The sequence below is a fragment of the Cervus canadensis genome, chromosome 7, assembly GCF_019320065.1.
Source record: "Cervus canadensis isolate Bull #8, Minnesota chromosome 7, ASM1932006v1, whole genome shotgun sequence".
NCBI lineage: Eukaryota > Metazoa > Chordata > Mammalia > Artiodactyla > Cervidae > Cervus > Cervus canadensis.
The window spans coordinates 22,200,432-22,226,605 of record NC_057392.1 but is presented as its reverse complement, the minus strand read 5'-3'; the positions used below and the strand labels follow the sequence as shown (position 1 = coordinate 22,226,605).

The 26,174-nt window shown below is 50.4% G+C and overlaps 1 protein-coding gene across 1 annotated transcript in view; it reads left to right on the top strand.

The window, feature by feature from the left end:
• Positions 1-18,326: 18,326 nt before the first annotated feature.
• Positions 18,327-26,174, top strand: part of ITGB2 (integrin subunit beta 2) — a 30,806-nt gene continuing 22,958 nt past the window's right edge. Inside the window, exon 1 of the mRNA XM_043474585.1 lies at positions 18,327-18,500. The gene's annotated coding sequence lies outside the window, so the exon portion shown is untranslated. The remainder of the gene's footprint in view (positions 18,501-26,174) is intronic.

Here is a 26,174-nt window from a genome sequence, read left to right as displayed (position 1 = left end):
TAGAACCTGTTGCCAGGCTGTGACCAAGACTAATGGAACTGCTGGGGAGGCTTCCTGGAGCGTGGAAAAGGCCGAACCCGCCACCCAGTCATATCCCCACCCATCTGGTGGCACCTGCAACTTCTTTAAGGTGTGTCAGGAGACATTCTCTGGTTCTGCAGCTATGCCAGGCCTAAGGAGTGAAAGTGAAAAAGTGTTAGTCGCTCAGTCATGTCCAACTCTTTACAACTCCATGGACTGCAGCCCGCCAGGCTCCTCTGTCCATGGAATTCTCCAGGCAAGAATACTGGACTGGGTAGCCATTCCTTCCTCCAGGGGATCTTCCTGACCCAGGGTCTGAGCCAGGGATCGAACCCAAGTCTCCCACATTGCAGGCAGATTCTTTACCATCTGAGCCACCAGGGAAGCCCCGATCTAAGGAGGACACAGAGGAGTGACCGCTGGGTACACTTCTGGCCGGAGTGCATGCAGACACCACGCTCATCCAGCGGGCATCTAGGAACCACTTCCCTGGCAGCCAGTGCCGAGACACTGGGAGACGCATTCCAGGAGCAGCTCTGTTCTATGGGTCCCAGCATCACTGGACCTGATCATCAACCCTTGGACCCTCTGCATCCAGTCAGGCTTGTTTTCTGAGCCATCTAGGCAGGGAGGCCCCGGCTTGGCCCCTGGACTGGAGGCCTGCTCCCTTGCCTGACCCCCAGAGGCTGGGCCCCTGGCCAGCTCCAGAGGCCTGCAAGGCAGCCTGCATTTCAGGTTTGCTTTTTGCCCTTTCTGTGCAGTCCGGGCTTTCTCAATTAAAAGAGAAGACTGTCCAACGGATGCAAAATGAATCTATTAGGAGTTTTTAATCCTGCGGCCCCTTCCCTCTCTGCCTTCATCTTCCTGGGGGACCAAGTCATATCCCAATGCCCTGACACTTCCATTGCAGCCTCCACCTCTCTCTGGGTCTCCACCTGAAACTGAGGGAATCTTCAAGTGGACTTCTTGGTTCCCATCCCAACCTGCCCCACCACCCCGTAGTATATCCCCCTTCAGAAGAAATGGCACTGGTACTCACATAGCCACCCAAACCCCAAACCAGGGTGCCACCTTGGCTTACATGTCACCTTGCTTGCATGCAGTCCTCCTGCCACATCCAACCCAGGAGCCCCCTTATCAACTCCTCAGGCTCCACCCCCATTGGGCTTCTGCCCTGGCCATCTCACTGGAGCCTCTTGCCCTCTCCCTCCACCCCTGGCCAGGATGGAGCCCCTTCAGCTTTACAGCAGCCCCTGCCTCCCCAGAGGGGTCGCGGCCATGGTCACCCTGGAAAGCCTACCCCCGGCTTTGCCCTTCCCGGGATGCCCCCCTCCCTCAGCAGCTCTGCCCTTTCCAGCGCTGAGCCGCAGCTCCTCTGTTCCCTCTGCTGAGGGCCTCCCAGCGGGACCTCGCGGTCTTGATGGTCCCTGGACAGACCCTGAGCCTCGTGCTGGCGGCGCTAGTTAATTCTTCTGTCGCGCGAGGGCGCCCACGGCCCGCGTGGATTTCTCCGGGGAGTTGGGGCGCGGAGGGTGCAGACGCGGAGATGCTGGGGATGAGGGGATGGATGGATCCCAGCGCGGGCCCTTCCTCGGCCCCGAGCGCCTTCAGCCTCCGCAGAACGCGGTCCTCCGAGCGGGTCCGGGGGTCCCACGGAGTCGTGGAAGGATGGCTTCCGGGAAAGCCTCCGGGCAAACACCCCACAGTCCATCCTTGTCCCGGTCCCTCGGGGCCCGCCGCAAGGACTTCCTGATGATCTCCAGCCCCTAACTCTGCCCTCGGGTTTCCCAAACCCCACCAGGCTGCGCCTGAGAGCGGACGGCGACCTGCGAACAGCGGAGCTGCCGGTGCCAGGCTCTGACCCGCTGCCCCTCCCAGAGCCCAGCTCCCTGCGGCGTGGGCGCCGCCCTGGCCAGCGACCTTGCTGGGACGTGGAGCCGGAGGGCCCAATGCATCCGGACGCTGCCTGACCAGTGCCCTGTCCCCACGCGTCTCCACGTGTCCCATGTCAGGACGTCCGTCCTGGGTGGGCCTGCTGCACCAGCTCCCCGCGTGAATCCAGATAAGCCTGTCTTAGCCCTGTTCAGCCCCAGGATGCGTCCTCTCTGCCCCCTCCCCGGCCACACTCCTCTCCGCTCAGTCCCCGCCTGGCGCTCTCCTCCGAGAGGAGGCCGGGTTCACACTCCCCCGGGGAGGTGGCTAGTTTCGGAGGTGACCTGAGCAAGGTAGGAGCCTGTCTCCCCATCACTACACTGGGTTGCTGTAGGGGTTCTTTGAGGCCGACAGGTAAAGCACCAGGAAGCACCTGCGGGCGGCCGGTGCTCAGATTGCAGGGGTCGCGAGCCGGTGCCGAGCGCACGCGGCGGAGCGTGCGGCTCAGGGTCTGATTGTCCGCACCCGGCAGGTCGCCCCGCAGCAGGCGGAGGCTCCGCGCGCGGGCCTGGGGACGCCTGAGCCAGACGAGGGCAAAGAAAAGTCGCGAGTGGACCGCAGACCTTCCTGCCTCGCCCCGAGGGCCCCTAAGAAAGGGGTTCCGGAAGGAGGCTTCAGGGTCCCGGGGCTTGCAGCTGAGACCCGCCCAGGCTGTGGAAGAGGAGCTCCGTCCACTGGCTACAGACTGCTAGACTGAGGCCGGCATTGGAGTTGAAAACGGTCGGTTTGGGTCTCTGTGGGGCCATTTGTCGTCTGAGCGTCCCTGAAAGAGGATGAATCCCTCTTGGCCGGGGCCCTACCGGTGCGCCTCCGCTGGCGGCCACCGCGGGGCTAGCAGGTCCCTCCCGACCACGCCCAGCAACGCGACAGGAAGGTCTGATGCAAACTATGGGGGTGGTGGAGTTGCTGCACTGGGAAACTCTTGGGGTAAAATAGTGCGCCCTAAATGTTGTCACCGGAGTGATCGGAAGGAAGTGGAGAGGGAGGGGCGAGAGGATGAGGCGGGCAGTAGGTTTCCCAGGTCCGGATTTCCCACTTGACTCCGCAAGGGCCCTAGCCCGTCACATTCCTGGCCCGTCGCCCCTCAGGCCCTGCTTCCAGCTAGGCTCATTTTCCTGCTTCCAGCCCTCCCCCAGCTAGGAAGAGAGCCCGCGGATGGGGGAGCGGGTGGATCCCTTGGTTTCTGTTGTTCCACTTCATTAACTTGATTTATAGTTGCATGCTTTTCTGATTATAAAATTAATACGTGGCTCTCATAGACAATTTGGAGAATACAGAAATCCATTTCTAAAGTGAAAACCCCTTTAATCCCATTTCCCAGGGGTGCCCCATAGTGTCCAGGTGCCTGCAGCCTCTTTCCTCTCCTGCCCCCACCCCCACGGGTAGTGCAGCCTTAGTCAATAGGAATTTTGATAATTGCTCAAGTGTGTAAGGGATTACATCTCCCTGGTACCCACCCAGCATGTAGCCCAGGGTCGGCTGGCTGGCCCGTCAGCCAGGCCGGCCTCTCACCACGTGATTCTTAGGGTCACTCCCTGCAGGCCGGTGCCACACCCAGATCTAGGCAAATGTTCCTTCCCTGCTTGCCCTCTGCCTCACCCCAGTGGTGGCTGGCTTCTGGGTGTCACGCTCTGCCCTCCTCCCTTCTGCCCTGCCTCCCTCAGCAGCCTGGCTGGGCTGGGACCTGGTCTTGGCCCTAACCTCGCCCAGCCTCCATGTTCCTAAGTTCTGCTGAGAGCTTCCTACACTTCATCCCAGCTTCCTGAGAGGGGGACCCCCACCCTCATTTTACAGATAGAAAAAGGCACCTTTGAGAAACTGGCCTAAGACCCTGCAGCTACTTGCCCCTGGGGGGGAGACTGTACCTGGTCCTTCACCCCAGCCCCCCCACCCCGAGTGCCCCATTGCTCACTCACCCTGCGCCTCTGGGTGCCAGCAGCAAGGCTGACCCATGGAGCCCATGTGGCTAGTTCCTTGAGCAAGAAAGTAGAAGCGGGAGAAGTCAGAAAGCAGACTCCTCCCCCCACCTCCCCACTGCCACCCTGAGCTACAGGGGCTTCCCAGTGATGGAGGGTGGGAGATCTTTCTGGAGAGGTCCTTCTGGGCTAAGAGGCTGCCACTGGGCTGGCACCCAGAACCAGAGGGGAGGGAGGAAGAGGGGGAGGGAAGGAGGAGGGAGCAGGTGTGCAGAGGGGGCACATGGCCGCTTCATGGAAGATGCCTGCAAGGGTATCTCCCCTCTAGAGGAGCCCAATGGGCCAGGCATAGCAACACCCACCTTCAGGGTTCAGTGGGAAATGGGGAGCCAGTGAGGTGCTGCAGTGGAGGAAGAGCTGTGTGTGTGCTCAGTCGTGTCCGACTCTTTGTGACCCCATGGACGGTAGCCCGCCAGGCTCTTCTGTCCATGGAATTCTCCAGGCAAGAAGAATACTGGAGAGGGTTGCTGTTTCCCCCTCCAGGGTACCTTCCCAACCCAGGGATCAAACCCTTCTTTCCTGTGTCTCCTGCATTGACGGGTGGATTCTTTACCACTAGTGCACCCTGGGAGGTTCTGGGAGGAAGAGGAAGAGTCTTGAAATGACAAGGAAAGCCAAGAGAGATTTCCGAGACAGAAATGACCCTTAGGGTCTGCTTCAGCGTCAGGTGGTCTCAGGCTCTGTTCCCACCTCTCTTTGCTCGCCAGTGCCGAGCACCTTCCCATGCAGACCAGCATGGCATGGGGCTCAGGGGCCCATTTGGGCTTGTCCCCCCGCTGATGACCTGCCACTGGGTTGTATTACACAGTCACCCGGCCCCACACCGAGTCTGATCCAGTGGGTTGGACATGCATCCACTGCATTCCCAACAGGCACCCAGGTGCTCCTTCCCCCGCCCCCCACCCCAGTGTCCTCACTCCCGGAGACCTGCTGGTCTCTAGTGAGTTCTGGGACCCCCAACCCACAGACTGGCCCTCTGCCCATTTTTAAACCCAGTTGCTTCTTCACAGCATCATGGGCTGCGGCTGTCACACCACAGGTCACATGGCCAGCCAAGCCAAAAACAGGTGCTGTATGCTCTTCCCAGGAAAGTTTGCCCCTCGCCACCCCCAGCAGACCCACGGCACTTCCTCTGTGACCATGTGGCTTGCAACCCTACGCTGGGTGACAACACTGTGATCAGTGTTCTCATTGGTGGGCGAGGGTCTGGCTTCAAGTCCGAGTCCCAGGCCACACACCCAAGCCATTGCTCTTCACATCTGCACAACCAATGCGACACCTGCCTCTAAAGTGCCACCTGGGGCCAGAGGAAGGGACAGCTCCTGACCAGTTAGGGACACAGCAGGGACGAGAGGCCCACAGGCCAGCAGGGTTTAGGTGGGACCCTTCAGGATGGAATGTGTGGGTGAGTTGGGGGTGGTCTCATAGCCAACTATGCAGGTGCGACAATATAGATGACTACAAGGATGTGGCAGGTAATCAGACGTGGCTGAAGCCTGGGATCCCCGTGGCAGAGAATGGGTTGAAAGTGGGCTTTCAAGGACCTTCCTAGGGATCCTGGCAGGGAGCGGGGAGAGAATTCTTCAGATGTTCCCCGAAATCTCACAACCCCAAACCCACCATCTCCTGGGGGTGGGCATAAACCAGTGGTGCCACATCCCCCCCACCCCCAGGAAGGCCTCAGTTGCCACACATTCCTCTGCCGCCTCCTTAATACATTCTCTCAGCTCATGGAGCCACGTTCACCTTTCTGGGAGGGAAGGAGTAGAGAGTCTGATTCCTATTATTACATGAAAAGAAACCAATGCAAAGAAGTTAGATTGTTCCCCCAAGCTCAATATTAGGAGGTAGAAGCAGGAAATTTAATGAGAAATTGCTCTGTGAATCCAGATATAGACCCTCCCCTCAAAAAAATAAAATCTGTAATGTTTTCAAAAGCTCCATGAGTGGGACTTCCTTGGTGGTCCAGTGGTTAAGAATCTGCCTGCCATATCGTAAAGCAATTATCCTTCAATTAAAAATAAATAAATTAGGACTTCCCTGGCGGTCCAGTGGTTAAGAATCCACTTGCCATTGCAGCATCGAGCCTTGGTCGAGCCTTGGTCCTCGAAGATTCCACATGCTGCGGGGCAACTAAGTCTGCACGCCACAACTTCTGAGCCTGTGTACTGCAACTCCTGAAGCTCCTGCAACCAAGAGCCCATGCTCTGCAACAAGAAAAACCACCTCAATGAGAAGCCCAGTTACCTCAGCAACAAAGAGGATCCCCCACTTGTGGCAACTAGAGAAAGCCCACGCATAGCAACAAAGATCCAGCACAGTCAAAAATAAGTTAACTTTAAAACATAAATCAATTAATTAATTAATTTAAAAAAAGAATCTGCCTGCAAGTGCAGGGGACATGGGTTTGGTCCCTGGTCTGGGAAGATCCCCCATACCAAGGGGCAGCTAAGCCTGTGCACCACAGCTACTGAAGCCCGTGTGCCTAGAGCTTGGGAGCCACAATTAAAGAAGCTCACATGCCCTAGAGCCCGTGCTCCGCAGCAAGAGAAGGCATTGCCCTGAGAAGCCCAAGTACAGCAACTAGAGAGTAACCCCTGCTCACGGCCACTAGAGAAAAGCCGACACAGCAACAAAGATGCAGCACAGCCAAAAATTATTTAATTAATTAGGTTTAAAAAAAAAAAAAGCTACATGAGGGCTGGAACCTCGTCTCATTCTTCTCTTTATGATTTAATCTTTAAATTTACTGGGCATCTACTGTGTGCCAGGCCCACTGCAGGACCCTTTCCCATGTCCTCACTTATCCTCACAACCTGGGGGAGGGGGAGATTGTAGGAAACCAAGGCCCAGAGAAAAAACATGGCGAGGGGCCTGAGCTTCCACCACTAGTGGCCCAGCTGTTAGATCCCAAGAGCAAGGGCTGCCCTAGACTCAGCCTGCAGGCCCACAGCCAGGCCTCCAGGACAGGAGGAGCCCAAACAACGAATGTGGGAACTGAGCTGCTCTATCCAGGAGGGAAGATGCAAAACCTGCTTAGATGGAGGCAACCCAGACTTTCCATGGGCATGCATCCACAAAGATGTTTCTCAAGTGAAAACACAAACTGAACAGGAAACGGTGATGTGACAAGTCCCAGGAAGGAGAGGAATGATCCAGGGGACTAGGTTAGGATTTGATGCCCTCCTCCCACCCATGGGTGCCCCACAGGTCAGCCCGGCCTTTGTGCTGAGGGGAAGCTGTGTGGGAAGGCATGATGCCCTTCCTGTTCTGGTAGAGGAGGTGATAGCTCCTCACACCCCCACCCACCCCCCGCCTCTGGCTCGAGCTGTTATCACAGTTTTATTTTTAACCTGGCTCAGTGTTTTCCTCCTTCTGACTGTGTAAATATGCACTGCTGAGCCAAGTGCATCACGATAACTACATTTTCCTCTCGGCACAGCTTTCTGGTTTTCCCTCAGGTTGATAGTTGCTTAACGTTTCTGCTGGCTCAAGTCTCCTTTGAACTTGGAGCCACGTCTCCCTCTGTCCACCAGGGACTCTTCTCAGTATGACTTTCCACACCGTTGAACCTGTCAGTTCATCTCTGCGCTTTGATGAGGGTCCAGCAACCCCCGCCCAGGCCAGCCCCAACCCCAGCCTTCCTGGGGTGCTCAGACACCCTCCTTTCAGGCTTGCCAGGGAAAGAGAGAGTCACGTCTTCAACTTCCTCCCACAAACACAGAAAGCTACAAGGAGGAAGGCAAGGAGAAAGGGCCCTCTGTTTTGATGTGGGAAGTGGGGCTGGCAGTGCCGTGGCCAGTGTTCAGGACAGGAGAGTTAGAAACAGCCCCCGCCTCTCAGATCTCTTCTCCTTTCTCGGCTCACTCGGCTACCCCACTGCACACACGTGGCCTGGATTAGACCGGGCACCTCCGTCACCCTGGCTGGGTGACTTCTGCCTGTTGGTGTGGATTTGTGGGGATTCAAAGGAGCAGGAACTGTTTAGAGCACCTGCATGGCCAGCTCTATTTCCTGCTCTGCTCCCCCCACCCCCAGTGGCGTGTGCCTGCCCCCCCTCTCTCCACAGCTGCCTCTGCCAGCGCCTCCCACCCCCGCCTCCCCACAAAAGAGCAGCAGCTGAATCAACACTCAGAAGGAAGTTACTGGTGGGAAGAAATTTAAAAAGACCAAAAGCAAAGATGGGGGAAGGGTTGGAGAAGCCGATTTGGAGTGGAGGAGGAGGTGGGGGAACTTGCAGGCCAGCTGGGAGGACTTTGGCAGAGGGAGGCAAGATGGTGGCACTGCCTACCAGGAGCTGGGGGCTAGGGAGGGGCTGGGGAAGAGCTGCTGGCAGCCTCGCTGTTCGCTTAAATGCCCACTCGTCACGTGGGGCGAGTTCTCAAGGGACTGCATTCTGCCTTCTGGGTGCTGAGTGCAGGCTCTTTTTTTCTCGAGGTCTCACGCCTCCTCGTCCACCCCACGGGCACAGCCTCGTGAGCTGTAGTGTCTGACTCCAGCTGCGCCCCCCACGGGAACCTGTGCACAGTGAGCTTGGAACCCTTCTCATGGTGCTCCATCATTGAATATTTCTCAACCTGCACACTGTCGCAAAGGAGCCCGCTTCTCACGCTCTCAGTGTGTGTGTTGTGGGGACGTGACTGGGTGGGAAGGGGGCTGGGGCACCCAGGCTGATGTTCAGGACCACAAGGGGAAGGCATCTCTCCCTTCTTTCTATACTCACCTGGCTGCCTCCTGCCCGTCCACCTCCAGGCCTGGAACACCGGGGGCCCCCTCATCCTGCTTTATCTCACCATGACATGCTTGCCTTCTCACAGGCCCTGATGTTCTGAGCATACAGCCATGTACCCTCTGTGCTTAGAGTTGGGCCCCAGCTCTGGAGTCCTCAATGAGCACCTGATAAAATAAAGCCAACTACCTGGAAGGTGAAGGCGAAAGTGCCTGCAGACGGACTTTCTTAGCTGACCTAGGGGAGAAGATTATTCCCAGAATCCTGCTGCAGAAGCTCACTTGTCCCTGGCTTCAGTTTTCCTTGCAATGCAAAACCCTATCCCTCTTGGTCACTCCCCACCAAAGCCAGTGATGTCCTCTGCTCCATGTTGTCAGAGCTCCCTGTCTGCCTTCTTGCTGCCAGCTGTTCAACCACTTCAGTCCCCTAGCATGGATGTGCCCGGGTTTGCTGAGGCCACATCCCTAGTACCAGATGGGATTTCATGACACTTCATACAAATGCTGCCCCGTGAAGGCAGAGACCCTCCAGTCACCCTGTGGGTGTCAGGCTGGGGTGCTGCACACCAAGTGGGGTGCGTGTTGTATAGCTAAATACAGGATGCTGTGCCCCATTTCCTCACAGTCTTTGTCTTTTAGATTCATCCCTGTGATGGTTGGAAAGGGATTCTCACTGCAGTTTTGATGTTAACCTCCCCTGTGCACACTCAGTCTCTGGCCAGCCTTATGTGTTTCCTCCTGGCTTTCTTCACTTAGCACAATGCTTGTGAACCATTCATGTTGTTGGGTCTCTAATCGATGCGTTTACTGCTATGAATTTCCCTCTGCACATTGCTTTAGCTGCATCCTACAAACACAATATGTTGTGTTTTGTTTCATTCCATCCAAAATGTTTTCTAAATTCCCTTGAGGCTTCTGTTGATCCTTGGATTATTTAGAAGTACATCATTTCTTCCGAGAGTGCCCTGTGTCTTTCTGTTGCTTGCTGTCTGGTTCAATTCCAGTTAGCAATGCCATACAGCTGGAGAACATACCCTACATGATTCCAGTTGTCTTAAATGTGTTCTGCTTTGCTCCAAGGCCCTGGACACAGCCTTCCTTGGTGACCGTGTTGTGGGCATCTTCTACTGCTCTGGGTGGAATGTCCTTTGGGTCCTGATGGTCAGTGGTGTTTTTTAGGTCTTCTGTGTACTTGCTGATCTTGTGTCTAATTCTTTAAAAAATTGATTACTGGGAGAGGAGTAAGTAATGAAGCCTCCTCTTGTAATCATCTGTTTCTCCCTTTAGTTCTTTCAGATTTTGCTTCATGTATTAATATTTTGACATTCTGTCATTAGACGTATACACATTTTACAACTGTTGTATTGTCTTGTTAAATAGACCCTTTTGTCAAGTCAGGACCCACCATGCACCTGGTAATGTGCACTGATGTGAAGTGTACTTTGCTTGATATTCACACAGTCATTCTAATTTTCTTTTTATTAGCGTATGGTATATCTTTCCCATCCGTCTTCTGTTAACTACCTATACTATCATATTTAAAGTGTGTTTCTCTATTAAATTTAGAATGAATAAAAAATAAGGTCCTAATGTATAGCACAGGGAACTATATTCAATATCCTATGATAAATCATAATGGTAAAGAATATATGTGTGTATGACTGAGTTACTTTGCTATACAGCAGAGATTGGCAAACACTGTAAATCAACTATATACTTCAGTAAAAAAATTAAGTAAAGTGTGTTTCTTACAGGCAGCATATAGTTGGGCCACATTTTTAGAAACTCCATGTGCCAGTATCTATCTTGCAATTGGTGTATTTAGATCATGTACACGATGTAATTATTGAAATCATTGGATTTAGGTGTTGTTCAAATCTTCGTTTTCTGTTTGCTCTTTGGTTTTTTCACTTTTCTGTTCAACTTTCCTGCTTTCCTATGGATTGTACAGGAGGCAGTGATCAAAACTATTCCCAAGATAAAGAAATGCAAAAAGGCAAAATGGTTGTCTGAGGAGGCCTTACAAATAGCTGAGAAAAGAAGAGAAGTGAAAGGCAAAAGAGAATAGGAAAGATACCTATCTGAATGCAGGGTTCCAAAGACTAACAAGGAGAGATAAGAAAGCCATCCTCAGTTATCAATGCAAAGAAACAGAGGAAAACAATAGAATGGGAAAGACTAGAGATCTCTTGAAGAAAATTCAAGATACTAAGGGAATATTTCATGCAAAGATGGTCACAATAAAGGACAGAAACAGTATGGACCTAACCGAAGCAGAAGATATTAAGAAGAGGTGGCAAGAGTACACAGAAGAACTATACAAAAAAGATCTTCATGACCCAGATAACCACAGTGGTGTTATCACTCACCTGGAGCCAGACATCCTGAAGTGTGAAGTCAAGTGGGCTTTAGGAAGCATCACTACAAACAAAGCTAGTGGAGGTGATGGGATGCCAGTTGAGATATTTCAAATCCTAAAAGATGATGCTGTGAAAGTGCTGCACTCAATATGCCAGCAAATTTGGAAAACTCAGCAGTGGCCACAGTTTTCATTCCAATCCCAAAGAAAGGCAATGCCAAAGAATGTTCAAACTATAGCACAACTGCATTCATCTCACACAGTAGCAAAGTAATGCTCAAAATTCTCCAAGCTAGCCTTCAACAGTATGTGAACAGAGAACGTCCAGATGTTCAAGCTGATTTTAGAAAAGGCAGAGGAACCAGAGATCAAATTGCCAACATCCATTGGACCATAGAAAAAGCAAGAGACCTCCAGAAAAACATCTACTTCTGCTTCATTGACTGTGCTAAAGCTTTTGACTGTGTGGATCACAACAAACTGGAAAATTCTTAAAGAGATGGGAATACCAGACCACCTTGCCTGCCTCCTGTATGCAGGTCAGAAAGCAACAGTTAAAAGTGGACATGGAAAACTGGACTGGTTCCAAATTGGGAAAGGGGTACATCAAGGCTCCTTTATTGTCACCCTACTTATTTAACTTATATGCAGAGTACATCATGTGAAATGCTGGACTGGATGAAGCACAAGCTGGAATCTTTGAGGGAGAAATATCAATAACCTTGGATATACAGATGAAACCACCCTTATGGCAGAAAGTGAAGAACTAAAGAGCCTCTTGATGAAAGTGAAAGAGGAGAATGAAAAAGCTGGCTTAAAACTCAACATTCAAAAAACTAAGATCATGGCATCTGGTCCTATCACTTCATGGCAAATAGATGGAGAAACAGTGGAAACAGTGACAGACTTTATTTTCTTGGGCTCCAAAATCACTGCAGATGGTGACTGCAGCCATGAAATTAAAAGACACTTGCTCCTTGGAAGAAAAGCTATGACAAACCTAGACAGCATATTAAAAAGCAGAGACATTATGTTACTGATAAAGGTCTGTCTAGTCAAAGTTATGGTTTTCCCAGTAGTTCTATATGGATGTGAGAGTTGGACCATAAAGAAAGCTGAGCACCAAAGAACTGATGCTTTTGAACCATGTAGTTGGAGAAGACTCTTGAGAGTCCCTTGGACAGCAGGGAAATCAAACCAGTCAATCCTAAAGGAAATCAATCCTGAATATTCATTGGAAGGATTGATGCTGAAACTGAAGTTCCGATACTTTGGCCATTTGATGTGAAGAACTGACACACTGGAAAAGACCCTGATGCTGGAAATGATTGAGGGCAGGGGGGAAGGGGACGACAGAGGATGAGATGGTTGAATGGCATCACCGACTCAATGGACATGAGTGTGAGCAAGCTCCGGGAGTTGTTGATGGACAGGGAAGCCTGGAGTGCTGCTTTCCATGGGGTCGCAGAATCAGACATGACTGAGTGACTGAACTGAACTGAAGAGGGGAAATACCGTACATGTTTACCAACTATTTACTGTGTCTGTTGTTTTTTCTTCATTTCTAGGTTTCCCAGTTTTCCTCTGATATAATTTCCTCCTGAAATCCTAAGGTTTCTCTTAGAGTTTATCTGCTGAGCAGTAGTTTTCCTGCTTTTAGTAGAGAATGTGTCTGTTTCCCTTTCACTGGTGGGAATAGAATTCACAGCTGAGGGAAAAGAATTCTTTCCTTTCAGAGTTTTTGTACATATTGTTCCATTGTCTTCTGGCATCCGTGGACTCTGGCGGAAAATCTGCTGTTATTCCAGTGGTTGCTTCTCTACACGTGATGCATCATTTTACTCTGGATGCTTTCGGGACATTTTTCTTTGTCTTTGGTTTTCAGCAGTCTGAGTAGGGTGTGTATAGGCTTGATTTTCTTCAACTTTATCCTGTTAGGGGTTCATTAAGTTTTTTTAATCTGTAAATGTATATTTTTTCATCAAATTTGGGGCATTTTTCAGCCATTATTTTTTCAAATACTTTTCCTGGGCCAGCCCTTTACTCCTCTCACCCTGGGGCTCCAGTGACACAAGTGTTAGGTCTCTTGATATTATTCCACAGGTCCCCAGGCTCTCTTCATTTGTTGTCAATCTTTTCTTCTCTGTGTCATTAATATTGGATAATTTCTACTGGTCCCCAAGTTCACTCACTCTGGTGTCTTCACTACCCTCCTAGTAAGCCCACTCAATGAATTTTGTAATTTCTATAATATTTTTAATTTTTAATACCATTTGTTTCTTTTTATAGCTTTTATATTGCTGCTGAAATTTTCATATTGCTGCATTTGTTTCAAGATATGTTTTTTACATAATAGAGCATATTTTAAGTAATTGATTTAAATGCTTTACATGATAATTTCAACATTTGGATCATCTCAGAGTTGGCACCTAGTATTTTTTTTTTTTTCTCTTACAATTTGGTCAGATTTTCTTTGTTGTTATTGTTGTTTGGGAACTTTTGGATTGTGTTTTAAACATTTTGGACATTGTTTAATGATCCTCTCAAAATTTTCTCCAGTGTTCTCCGATGTTGCTCTTCCCCCAACCCTGCCCCCACCCCACCCATCAGCCTGGTTGGGTTAGACCACAAGTTCAGATCTGCCCCCTGTGGGATGTGGTTCCAATGTGAGTTTACTTTTCAGAGTCTCTGCAGTGCTATTTGAATCCACTTCACATCTGCACCCCCTGGTCCAGTTTTCAACCTTGACAGTGGTCTATCTATACCATGATTCAACTCTCAAAGGCTTTGACTTGCCCTTTGGGGTCATTTCCATACATTTCCAGCCCAGAGTTGAGTCTGGAACTTCATGTGAAGCTTTATGTGTTCTCCTTCTTGATCTTCTTATTAATTTCCCCCAAGCTCTCCGGCTTCCTGAGGCCTCCTTTCCTGGCCTCTGGCTGTAAGGCGGGAGCTTCAGCCTCCTGCACTGGTGTGCCTCCTGCTTTCTGTGGCTGGGTCACCTTTGGGTCCAAGTGATCAGTTACACTTGCTGCTGTAGCTGCTGCTACCACTACCACCATCCTGGGCATGCAGCGTTGGGACAGGAATTTGCCTCTAGGGCAAGACTAGGAAAAAGAAGCAGGGCATCTCTTTCACTCTGTCTTTCAGGGCATTGCTCCTCCTAGCCCGCTGACCAAAGGAGGGGTTCTCTTGGCCGTGCCTCCTGTCTCTCCTGGGGTTCAAGTTACCTTGAATCTAATCCGTGGGTATGGGAGACATCTGCAAGGAAATCAGCCTTTCACCAGGTTTTGATTTCTCCCCCAAGTCTGTCTGGAAAGTTGCTCCATCTTATCCCGTGTGATATTTTCAGCTGTGGTCACTGTAGAGATGGAGTGGGGTGGGCTTACTCTGTCTCAGCTGGGACTGGAAGCTACTGGCCCTATTTTCTTATTCTTAATCTAAATTCATTTTTTACAGCTGCATTAAGACAGAGTTTGCAAACCAATACCACTCATATTAAGTGTATGATTTAATGATAATGAATTTTAGCTGGATTTGCAAATTTATTCGCTCACCACCACAGTCCATTTTTAAAGTATTTCCCTTACCCTCAAAAGATCTCCATGCTCATTTGCAGTCACTCCCTGTTAGTTCCTTTAGAAAGAAAAAAAAAAAGAAAAATTATTTGGAGACTTCCCTGGTGGTCCAATGGTTAAGATTCCATCTTTCAATGCAGCAGGGAGAGGATTCAATCCTGGTTGGGGAAGTCCATACTGGCCAGTCCCAGTATGGCCAACTGTAAAAAATAATAAATACTGTAAAAATAATAAATAAATAAAATTTGTGTTTTAAAAATGCTCATTAAAAAAGAAAATAAATTATTTCGAGACTATAGACAAGTGTGGAGATCAGCATAATCAACACCCATATACCCACCATCCAGCTTAATCAGATCTTAATATTTTGCTTTACTGTGCCCAGAAGTTTTCTTCTTTCTTCTTCATAAAACTTTAAAACACAAAACTGAAGCCCTCTGCATCCATCTCCCAGGACCACTGCCTTCTCACCTGCAGAGGCAGCCACTGCCCTGCATGTGGGTTCCTGAGTGTGTGGGTATTTTTCCCGGGATCGTAGCAAATGTGTGTGGTGTAGTAGGAAGACTTCTCCTGCAGTTTGTTTTTAAATATAACCTCAGTGTTATGGTTTTGGGCATCTCATGTGGATACAGACAGCTCCAGAGCCATACTTTAATACTTTTTCATTTTGCAAAACTGAACCTCTACCCCCATTAGGCAACTTTATGCTTCTTTTTAGACTTAAAAAATTTTACTACAGAAAATTTCACACATATAAAAATAGACCAGACAGTTTAATGAACCCATGTGTCCTCAGCATCTGCTTCAACAATGATCAATTCTCGGCTAATCTTGTCTTATTTACATCCCTGCCCACTCTCTCCCACCTACCCCACCCCTGATTGTTCGGAAGCAAACCCAAAACATCCTGTGCAAATATCTTAACTTGGGATTCTAAAAGGTGATGATTCTTTAGGATAATCACGGAACCTTTAACACACTTAAAGCTGTTGACAGTAGTTTGTGAATGTCCTGTGGTCCAGGCGTGGTAAACGGCTCCTGTCTCTCCAGTCTCTTGTCTTGGGGTTCCCACACCTACTCTTCTCTCAAGCAACCTGCTCTTGGTCCTGGGGGATTCTCTCCAGCCTCAAAGGTGCTCACTCATCCCTGCCACGCCCACTAGTCCGGTCCTCTCCTCCTTGTTCCCACCCAAGAGATAAAGTGTTGATGTGACTTGGGTTCAAGAGTAAACACTGTTATTTTTATTTTATTTCAGTTCAGTTCAGTTCTGTCACTTAGTCATGTCCAACTCTTTGTGACCCCATGGACTGCAGCATGCCAGGCCTCCCTGTCCATCACCAACTCCCGGAGTTTACCCAAACTCACGTCCATTGAGTCGGTGATGCCATCCAACCATCTCATCCTCTGTCGTCCCCTTCTCCTCCCGCCCTCAATCTTTCCCAGCATCAGGGTCTTTTCCAGTGAGTCAGTTCTTTGCATCAGATGGCCAAAGTATTGAAGTTTCAGCTTCAACATCAATTATTTTATTTACTTTATGATTATCTTAGTGTATGTTGCTACGTTTTCCAAGGCCTAGGGCAGCAGGTGACACGTCTGTGAGTGGCAGGGGTGTCTTTGTGACTGGCGTGTCTCTGTGGGGTCACCGCCAGGGACAGTCACTGCTGCATCTGGTGAGAAACCAGTAGGCATGACACAGGGACATTCTCAATCTCTCCTTCCTTTTTTGTCGTATGTTCTGGAATAGTTCCATAAAGAGGAAGTTCCATTTACAGAAGACATCTAATTGGAACTTGTTATTTTTTAAAGAAAAAAAGTTACCAAGACTTTATTTGAAGAGGGAGAGAGTGGCCTGTTCACAGGTGCTGCAACCCTGGAACTCTGGGTTCTCTGGAATTTTTGAAACCATTCCTGAAGTCTTACTGTGTGCTCTTAGTTCACAATCCTTTCTTGTTGTTCTGTTGCTCCTGCCTTAAAATTTTTTTTTTCTCATATTTCCTTCTTCTTCAGCTGGGTACTTCCTATTTCTATTCTTTTTAAAAAATATTTACTTACTTATTTTATTGACTTTTGGCCTCACTGGGTCTTTGTTGCTGCACATGGGCTTTCTCTAGCTGTGAAGCTGCAGGCTTCTCACTGCAGTGGCTTCTCTTGTTGTGGAACACAGGCTCCAGGGTGCACAGGTTCATTAGTTGTGGCGCTCAGGCTTAATTGCTCCATAGCATATGGGATCTTAGTTCCCCAAGCAGGAATCGAACCCATGTCCCCTGCATTGGCAGGCAGGTTATTAAGCATTGGACTGGACCACCAGGGAAGACCTGCCTATTTCTCTTCTTCAGAAGAGTTTTAATAGTTACCACGTGTAAACTTAAATGTTTCCTATCTGAGCACCAAAAAATCGATGCTTTCGAATTGTGATTCTGGAGAAGAGTCTTGAAAGTCCCTTGGACAGCAAGGAGATCAAACCAGTCAATCCTAAAGGAAATCAACTCTGGATATTCATTGAAAGGACTGATGTTGAAGCTGAAGCTCCAGTACTTTGGCCACCTGATGTGAAGAGCCGACACATTGGAAAAGACCCTGATGCTGGGAAAGATTGAGGGCAGGAGAAGTGGGTAACAGAGGATGAGATGGTTGGATGGCATCACTGACTCAATGGATGTGAGTTTGAGCAAACTGCAGGAGATAGTGAAGGACAGGGAAGCCTGTTGTGCTTCAGTCCATGGGTTCACAAAGAGTCGGATATGATTTAGCAACTGAACAACAAATCACAATGTATTATTAAAATTAAATATTAAATTAAAATATTAAAGTTAAGTGTTTCCTATCATTAGTTTAAAATCAACAGTTACTTAGGCTTAACAATTTTTACTTATTTCTTTGGTTACTGTTGCCCCCACACCCACCCTTGTATTCCCCTTGGATCTCTTCATCTGTCTGTCTTTGAGATTGCATCTTCCAAACAGAGTTAAGGGTAGTTTATGTATGTGAGACTTGGTTCATCTGAAGACTCTGCTTTGTTTCTTTATGGATGTAATCAGTCCGTGTCTCCTCTCCTCCTCTCTTCCTCCTCATCCTAATCCTCCCCTTCCTCCTGTGTGCTCTGTCTCTCTGAATCTGTACTGTTTTCTATCATTAACAGTCTGTGATAACATCATATGTTACCCAGTTTGGGGACCTTTTTCCTTCCTCCCAAGCCAAGCAGCAGCCCCTTCATCTGGATTCTCTCTCTCTTTCTCTTGGATCTGGAGCTTTTCCCCTGTTGATCGAGTCTCTCCCCTCTTGTTCTCTCCTGGAGCTCCTCTGCCCTCTGCCCTGTTCCTTTGTCCCCACAGCTGATCCCACAGCCTGCCCACTGATTTGCTCTCCACCTTCTCAATTCTGCCCTTTGGGCCCTGTGATGCTTTTCCATTTCTGTGATACAAGTTAGGATCCTCTGTGCCTGTCTGCTGCTTCTTTGGTAGGTGTGCTCAGTCTGCAGGCTCTCCCTTCCAGGGGTGCAAATTCCTGAGCCCTGCCCTCCAGGGTTCCCCATCCCCTGAGGGCACAGGCGGTGCTGCCAGGAGCCCTGCTCCTGCTCCATCCGACCCCACCCTGTTCCGCTTCCCGCCCTGAGCAAGTATAATGGATGTCTCCTGTGGTTGTTCCTCTGACAGCCCTCGGGCTGGAGCTGTGTAGGCAAAGGGGCCGGGGCTGGATGACGGGCCCCATGTGGTGAAATCAACCACATGTAACTACTTCCTCCAAGTTGCTGACTTAGAACAGGAAGCATCGCGCCTTCACCAGTGGGGTCTCCAGTGGCCAGTGTCTTCCCAGACCCGTGAAGCACCAGCCTGGTGAAGAGCAGAGCCGAAGCCCCTGCCAGTCCAGCCGGGACGTCCCTGCCGAGGTCTCCAGGGCATCCAGTGGGTGAGTGGACAGAGGCTCCTCTGTGCCCGGGCTAGCTTCTCTGAAGGGGAACTGCTCAGCCTTGAGGCCCTGGCTGCTGTCTTTCCCGAGGGAAGCAGCTCTGAGGAGCCCAGGCTGCGGGGGTCCTGGTGGCCCCGGTCGTCCGCTCCAGGCCCCTTGAGCTGAGACCCCACGAGAAGTGCTGAGCCCACTGCTGCAGAGCTACTGGCTGCTGGGAGGCATGTAACCAAGGGGATGGGACCAGCATGGCGGAAGGATGCGCTCAGACCTCAGCCTCGGCCCCGCCGTGGGAGTCTCTCAGCAAGGCCCAGGCACTTGCTGAGCCCCTGATGTGGGGGCCGTGAGGCCCCACGGAGCCAGAAGGAGGTTGGAGGCAGGCCAGGCCCCTCTGGAGGGTACGGGGTCGGTGCGGCCAGGCTCTGCAGGAAGGTTCCTGGGCCTCCCCCTCCTCACCCTGCCCTGTGCCTTCCTCTTACCGCCCTGGCCTGTCCCCATCCTCTGTTCATGATTCCATGGTTGGCTGGGCAGGTCTGTCCTCCAGCAGAGCCCCTCTGTGTGTGTGGGGGTGGGGGGTACCTCTGAGTAGGTATGTGTCTGTGTGTCCACGGTGCATTTTGTGTGTGTGTCTGTGCATATATGTGTGTCCACAGTACTTTGTGTGTGCCTGCGTGTGTGTGGTACCTCTGAGTGTGTGTGTGTCTGTGTGTATCCAGGTGCATTGTGTGTGTGTCTGTGTGTGTTTGTGTCTCTGTGTGTGTCCACGGTGCATTGTGTCTGTGTGTGTGTCTGTGTATGTTTGTATCTGTGTGTGTTCATGTGTATGTGTCTGTGTGTCTGTGTGTCTGTTTGTGTCTGTGTCTTTGTGTGACTGTGTGTCTGAGTGTCCATGGTACATTGTGTGTGTGTGTGTGTCTGTGTGTGTGTCTCTGTGTGCATCTGTGTCTGTGTGTGTGTGTCTGTGTGTCTATGTCTGTGTGTGTGTCCATGGTGCATTCTGTGTGTCTGTGTGTCTGTGTGTATGTCCACCATGCATTGTGTGTTTGTATCTGTCTGTGTGTGTTCGTGTCTATGTGTGTGTCTGTGTATGTTGTGTGTCTGTGTGTGTGTGTATGTCCACCATGCATTGTGTGTGTGTGTCTGTGTGTGACTGTGTGTCTGTGTGTCTATGTGTGTATTTCTGTGTGTGTCTGTATCTGTGTGTGTTCATGTCTATGTGTGTGTCTCTGTGTGTGTCTGTGTGTGTGTATGTCCACCATGCATTGTGTGTTTGTGTGTCTGTGTCTTTGTGTGACTGTGTGTCTGGGTGTCCGTGGTACATTGTGTGTGTGTGTCTATGTGTGTGTCTGTGTGTGTATCTGTGTGTCTATGTATGTGTGTATGTCCACCATGCATTGTGTCTTTGTGTGTCTGTGTCTTTGTGTGACTGTGTGTCTGGGTGTCCATGGTACATTGTGTGTGTGTCTGTATGTGTGTGTATGTCCACCATGCATTGTGTCTTTGTGTGTCTGTGTGTGTGTGTTTGTGTGTCTGGGTGTCTGTGTGTGTGTGTCTGGGTGTCTGGGTGTCCATGCTACATTGTGTGTGTGTGTGTCCACGATACATCGTGTTGAAGGCAGGTCTGCATTTTCTCCCAGGGTCCAGAAGGCTCATGAGTTCTGGCCTAACGATGTGAAAATGCAGGGAGACAGTTAAGTTCTAGGGGGTCATTAGGTGTACGACCTAAATCTCCCACAACCAGGCCCTTGGAGGCCTGTCCCCCTGGGAGAGGGGACTCTTGACTGCCCTGGGATTTGTCCCGACGGGGATAAATCGAGGTATTTCCTGGGGGCTCAGCCGGCCTCGGGTTTCTCAGCTGAAACCCACGTGAACTTGCCTGCCCACAGCTGTCGGCTTGGGCCGAGCCAGTGCAGCCCCGGGGCAGGTCACAGTCAGCTCCTGGAGGTTTCTGAGGGGAGATACCCCAGGCAGTCAGGGGCCTCTCAGAAGCTCAGCAGAGGGGGCACCGCTGTCCAGGGGATGGGAGAGGGCCCCCACACACTGGCCGGACAGGTAGGGGACAGGCTGGCTGCTTGGCCTCCCATCTGTGAAATGGGCCAGCAGTTTACACTCCAGCTGACTATCTCATCGAATTGTGATTCAAAAATCACTTCCCTGGGAGGTGGCGATGTGGGCCTGTGGGCAAGGCTGGCCTGTGTCCCTAGGGCCCCGCAGGTTCAGCTCAGAGCCACGCCTGGCTGGTTACTGGACTGTGGCGAGGTCGTCACCCCATGGGCGGGGCAGCGTGGAGCCCAAGGCGGCCCCGCATGGCTCTGGCCCCGCTGCTCTGGAAGGCGTGTGGGGCGGGGCCCGGTAGCCTGCACCCCTGTCACTGCGCCTGTCCCTCAGTCCCTCTGGAGCCGACGTCATGGGGGCAGCTACCAGGAGCTAGTGACTGTGCCCCCGTGGGCGGCGGGGCCAGCTGAGAATGCCAGTGCTGGGGACACTGAAGTCCCAGTGACACCACAGGCAGGCGGGCTGCAATACTAATGTCGTCCTCGTCCATTTCCCTTTTCCCCAAACAGGACCTAAAATGGGCTGTGGGTTCTGTCGTCATCTCACCCAATCCCACCTGAGCCAGGAGCTGAGGTCTGAAGGAGGCGCCACCCAACCCCCCCCCCCCGCACTGAGCAAGTGGCCAACGGGGTGGGGGCCAAGCCCCGGGGCCCTGGGAGGCCAAGACCCCACCTGTCCCAGCTGTGCTGCCACCTGTCACCCGCCTGGCCTCTGGGGGCCTGTCCCTGGACATGGGGTCATGGTCAGGCTGATGGAGTCCATGTCCAGCTACCGCAGTGGGCAGGGAACCTGGGCTGTTCAGAAAGAGCCATGTCCCCCGCCTTCCCCTCCCCCACCTCCCCTACCTCTCCCTCCCCCACCTTCCCCCACTCACCCCCCGACTCTGGGCAGGGCAGGCTGTGCAGAGGGCAGCCCTAGGGCGGGCCTGGGGTTTCCAATCGCTCCCACCACTGGTGAGTGGGCATCTTGGTGACGCAGCAGGTGCAATCAAGTCCCCAAGCTGCCAGTCTGCGACCTGGGCAGGCCTTCCTGCTTGTTCCAGGGACCTCCCCTCCAATAGCCAGGTCTGTCTAGGCTGCTCACCATCCCAGCAGTCAAGCAGCAGGGCTGAGGATGCCAGGGAGCCAGCAGACCCAAGCTTCCACATGAGCCCTGGCACGATCCCTGTTCAGCATGGCACCCCATGAGGCCAGGTCTGCAACCATGCACATGGACTCGGGGCTGGAGTTGCACCACTGCAGGGCTCTGCTGGGGGCAGAGAGATGTGGGAGCCAGGCACCCTTGCTGCTTCTGAAACACGCAGGGCAGGAAGGCACAGCTGTGCCCAGCTACCTGGAAGTGGTGTCAAAAATTGCCTCCAGCAGTTTCCCTGAAACTGGGGTGCTTCTCCTGGGAGCTATGAAGTGTGGGCTCCCCAGAGAGACAGAGCCAATGGGACATGTGCTCGTGTTTGCGTGTATATGTACAGACAGGTTGATTTGGTGGAGCTGACCTGTGAAACTATGGAGGCTGGCAGACCACAAGTCTGCAGGACAGGCTGGAGAACCCGCAGAGACCTGATGCTACAGCTGGAGTTCCAGGCCGTCCAGAGGCAGAGGTCTCTCCTCCTGGGGGTCACCGTCTTTCCTTTAAGGCCTTCAACTGGTTGGATGAGGCCCAACCACAGCATTGAGGGCAATCTGCTTTACCCAGAGTCCACTGATTCAATGTTGACTCCATCTAAGAGACATCTTTGCAGCCACATTCAGAGCAGAGTTTGAACAAACATCTGGGTCCTTGGGCCCGTGGACTTGGCACGTGAGACTCACGCTTACAGCGCCCCTGGCTCTCTGTGACTGGGAGGAAACCAAGGTCCAAAAGGGGAAGTCACTGTGACCTGTCCACAGTCACTTGGCGCTGGGCATAGACTTGGGCATGTCAACCCTGGGGTCAGGCTGATGGGGGCCCCAGGCCTGGCGTCTGTCCTGGCTGTGGGGCTTAGGGACCCTCAGAGCCACCGTCCCCACCCCTGGGAGAACTGGAGCGGGTCTGGCCCCCCACCCCTAGGAATGGGAGCAGGTCTGGTTCCCCCACCTCTGGGAATGGGAGCAGGTCTGGTTCCCCCACCTCTGGGAATGGGTAGTAGGTCTGGCCCCCCATCCCTAGGAATGGGAGCAGGTCTGGCCTCCCCACGCCAGGGAGCTGCTGGTGAATCAAGGCTGTGGGTGTCAGTGGCAGCCAGGCCCGCAGGGAGGCTGCTGTAGGCATCACCCAGCCCTGGTCCTCTGGGACCTGGGTCCTGAGTGGCTGTCCAGGCAGGGACCATGCCTGCTGCCTGAGGCTCCCCCTGAAGACTGGCCATGTCTGCGTGGTCAGGTCGCTGTGGCCCAGGCCTTCACGGCCTCCACCCTCTGCCCAGGGGTCACCACAGAGCACACAATATGGGGTCAGATTCCTGGGTGCTCAGATCTGGCCAGCCTGCGATGCAGAGACATTCGCACCCATGCGGTCTGATTCCACCACTCTGAAAGCTTCCAGGGGAGGGTCTTCCAGGGGAGTTGTGCCCTGGGCTGTAGCTAGGAGTAGCTGGAAGTGTTCCCTGGCTGGATGAGGAGTAAAGTCAGGGAATGAGGCCAGCCTCCTTGAGGGGCGAGACCTCAGCGGGGCCAGAGTTCCTGCCTGAGGGGCCTCCCCAAACATGGGGCATGCATCCTCTTCCAATGCTCCAAGGGCGGGGACACACAGAAAGAAAGCTTAGTGGGACCAGTGCTTCCACCAATCTATTTTTTTACTTTGTAAACATGTTTATTTATATATGGTTACAAGAGACAAAAAGTAAACACTTTATAATTAGTTGTGAGTTGGAACCATTCAACAGTGTTCTGGAGGCCCTTGTTGAATACCTAGTGATGAAAATCCACCAATTCGTTTTTTTTTTAATATTTATTTTTATTTTGCCATGCCAGTTCTTAGTTGAGGCAAGCAAACTCTTAGTTGTGGCATGTGGGGTCTAGTTTCCTGACCAGGGATTGAACCCGGGCCCCCTGCATTGGGAGCACGGATTCTTAGCCACTGGACCACCAGGGAAGTCCCCAATTCGTTTTATAAACAGCATGGATGTGGCTGTGCGTTGGCTTTGCAGTGGTGAGGGTTTCAGGGTGATGGGAGTTTGGGGGAGGGACAGGGGTGTGGCGTGCCACAAGGCCTTGGCAGAAGTCAAAATCCTAGAATCAAGAACAGTGCCAGAGACCAGACAGGTAGCACTTGTTCCGAGAAGGAGTGAATGAGTGACCGAGTTGGGAGCCGGCATCCCAGCAGAGAGTCACTTGCCCTCAGTCTGTGGACTGAGGACTGCCCTCTGTCCTCACTGGGGACAGAAAAACTGACCACTTTGGGAATCCAGAGACATTTCAAAGCAATGCATCGACCACCATGGAACTGAAATTTTCTTAAATGTGTGAATTTTTTAAAATCAGTTTATATGTTTATTGTAGAAGTTTTGAAAAATACAAACTGGGATAATGAAAAAAATTAAAAACACTTAGAGTGCTACCATCCAGCAGAAACAGGGCCTAGTTTGGTTATTTTTCACTTACTTTTTTTTCACACAGCTACATTTTATTGAAAAACTTGAACTGGACTCACCGTTCACACATTTTCACGCTGTGTAGGTCCAACTTGTGAGTATCACAGTTGTTAAAAACAGTGTCCAGTTTGATAACTAGACCAAGAATCTAGGTATTTTGATTAGAATACCTGATTATCATCCAGAGCAGCCTTTTCAAATGTTTGATAACAAGTTTCATTTTTTTTTAAATAAAAAAGGTATTTTATTGGCTTATATATTGAAAAAAAACACTGACAAATGACATCTAGAATCGCTGGATCTAGAACATCAATGACCTATCCACTGCTTTCTCTAAGGCAGTGTCTCGCCTAATGGCAAGAGGGCTCCCAGGAACATATTCCATGCAACCAGTTCAATAATTCCAGTAGGATACAGTAAAGTTTGTATTTCTAATAGTTCTAGTGAAAGTTCAAAGTTTCCATCTTACTGGCACTGATCGAAGGTGATTGACCAGATCTAGGTCATGAGCCTATTCTTGAAGCTGTAAGTGGATTCAGTCCCTCCTGAATATCATAAGCCAACAATAGGGGTGGATAGCTTCTGAAAGGAAAATTGGGTTGCTGGTAAAAGAAGATGAGCTGTGGATGATGGTCTCGCAGAGCCAGAAAGGCCTGCTATAGAGTCAAAGTGGACTCCCAAGCCCATAAATGTGGCCAGTAGAATTACTTGGCATATCTGGAAAGGGCTATGTGTAAGACATTTTCTACTAATTGCCACAACATCATTGCTTAGTGGCAAGCAGTGTCTTTGCCATCAATTAAATCCTAATACCACTTAGCAGAAATTAAAGAGCTTTAATGGGATCTTGGACCTATTGATGAATGCCCAGGACAGTAGCTCATGCTGTTGATGTGTGGAATCAAATATCTTTACCCACTGGGGATGTCATCATTTAAATGGCCCTATTGATTTTAGGTTTTGGCAGGGCTTCTTTGACCCTGGAAAGCTTCAAGTTGCCTGAGGGGACGTCACCTAAGATGTAACTCCATGTTATGTAGTCCTGAATTGGACCCAAACTAACATCATCATCTGTCCTAGGGTGGTCTGGCCTAGACAGGGTGTCTGGAAACACTAGAGCAATTCATTTTATGTTTTATGTTTATTGATGAATTCATTTGGAAAAGCTGCTTCTAGGCATTGAACACATTGTAGTCATGTAAGAAGGACTGATTGGAAAATGTTTAGTTATTGTATTGACATTTTAAAAAATCTTCAGCTTTGTTGAGGTACAATTAACACATGAAATTTTAATATATTTAAAGCATACAACATGATGATTTGCTATAGGTATATGTTGTGAAAGAATTCTCACCATCAAGAATGAACACATCCATCACACCTCACATATTTATCTTTTTTTTTTTAATGAGAATACTTAAGTTCTGTTCTCTTAGCAAGTGAGCTAGTTTGAATCATTTATAATACAGTTTTATCAACTATAATCACCATGTTATACACTGGATCCTCAGGCACAAGTTTCATTTCTTTTATTCTGAATTTTGTGTTTACAAGAGACTTTTCTATGGGGTATTTGCCTTTTTGCTTTTATTCCTGAGATTTCCTTAGACACAAAAATTACCATTCACCTTCTGCATGAGAGAAATACTGAATGTTTTCATCTACTCAATTTTTTTTCTACAAACTTTGTTTTTAGAGTCAGTCTTCTTTTTTATTTAATCTTTTGAAGTGTAGTTGATTTACACTGTTTAAGGTGCACAGCAAGTTGATTTGTTTATATATATATTAATATGTGTACACATCCTTTTTCAGTTTCTTTTCTATTATGCATGCGTGCTAAGTTGCTTCAGTCGTGGCCAACCCTGTGCAACCCTGTGGACCTTAGCTTGCCAGGCTTCTCTGTCCATGGGATTCTCCAGGCTACAATCCTGGAGAAGGTTGCCATTTCCTTCTCCTTCCCGTTATAGGTTATAGGTTATTACAGACACTGAATATGGTTCCCTTCCCTGTGCTCTACAGTGGGTCCTTGTTATTTATCTATTTTATATATAGTAGTG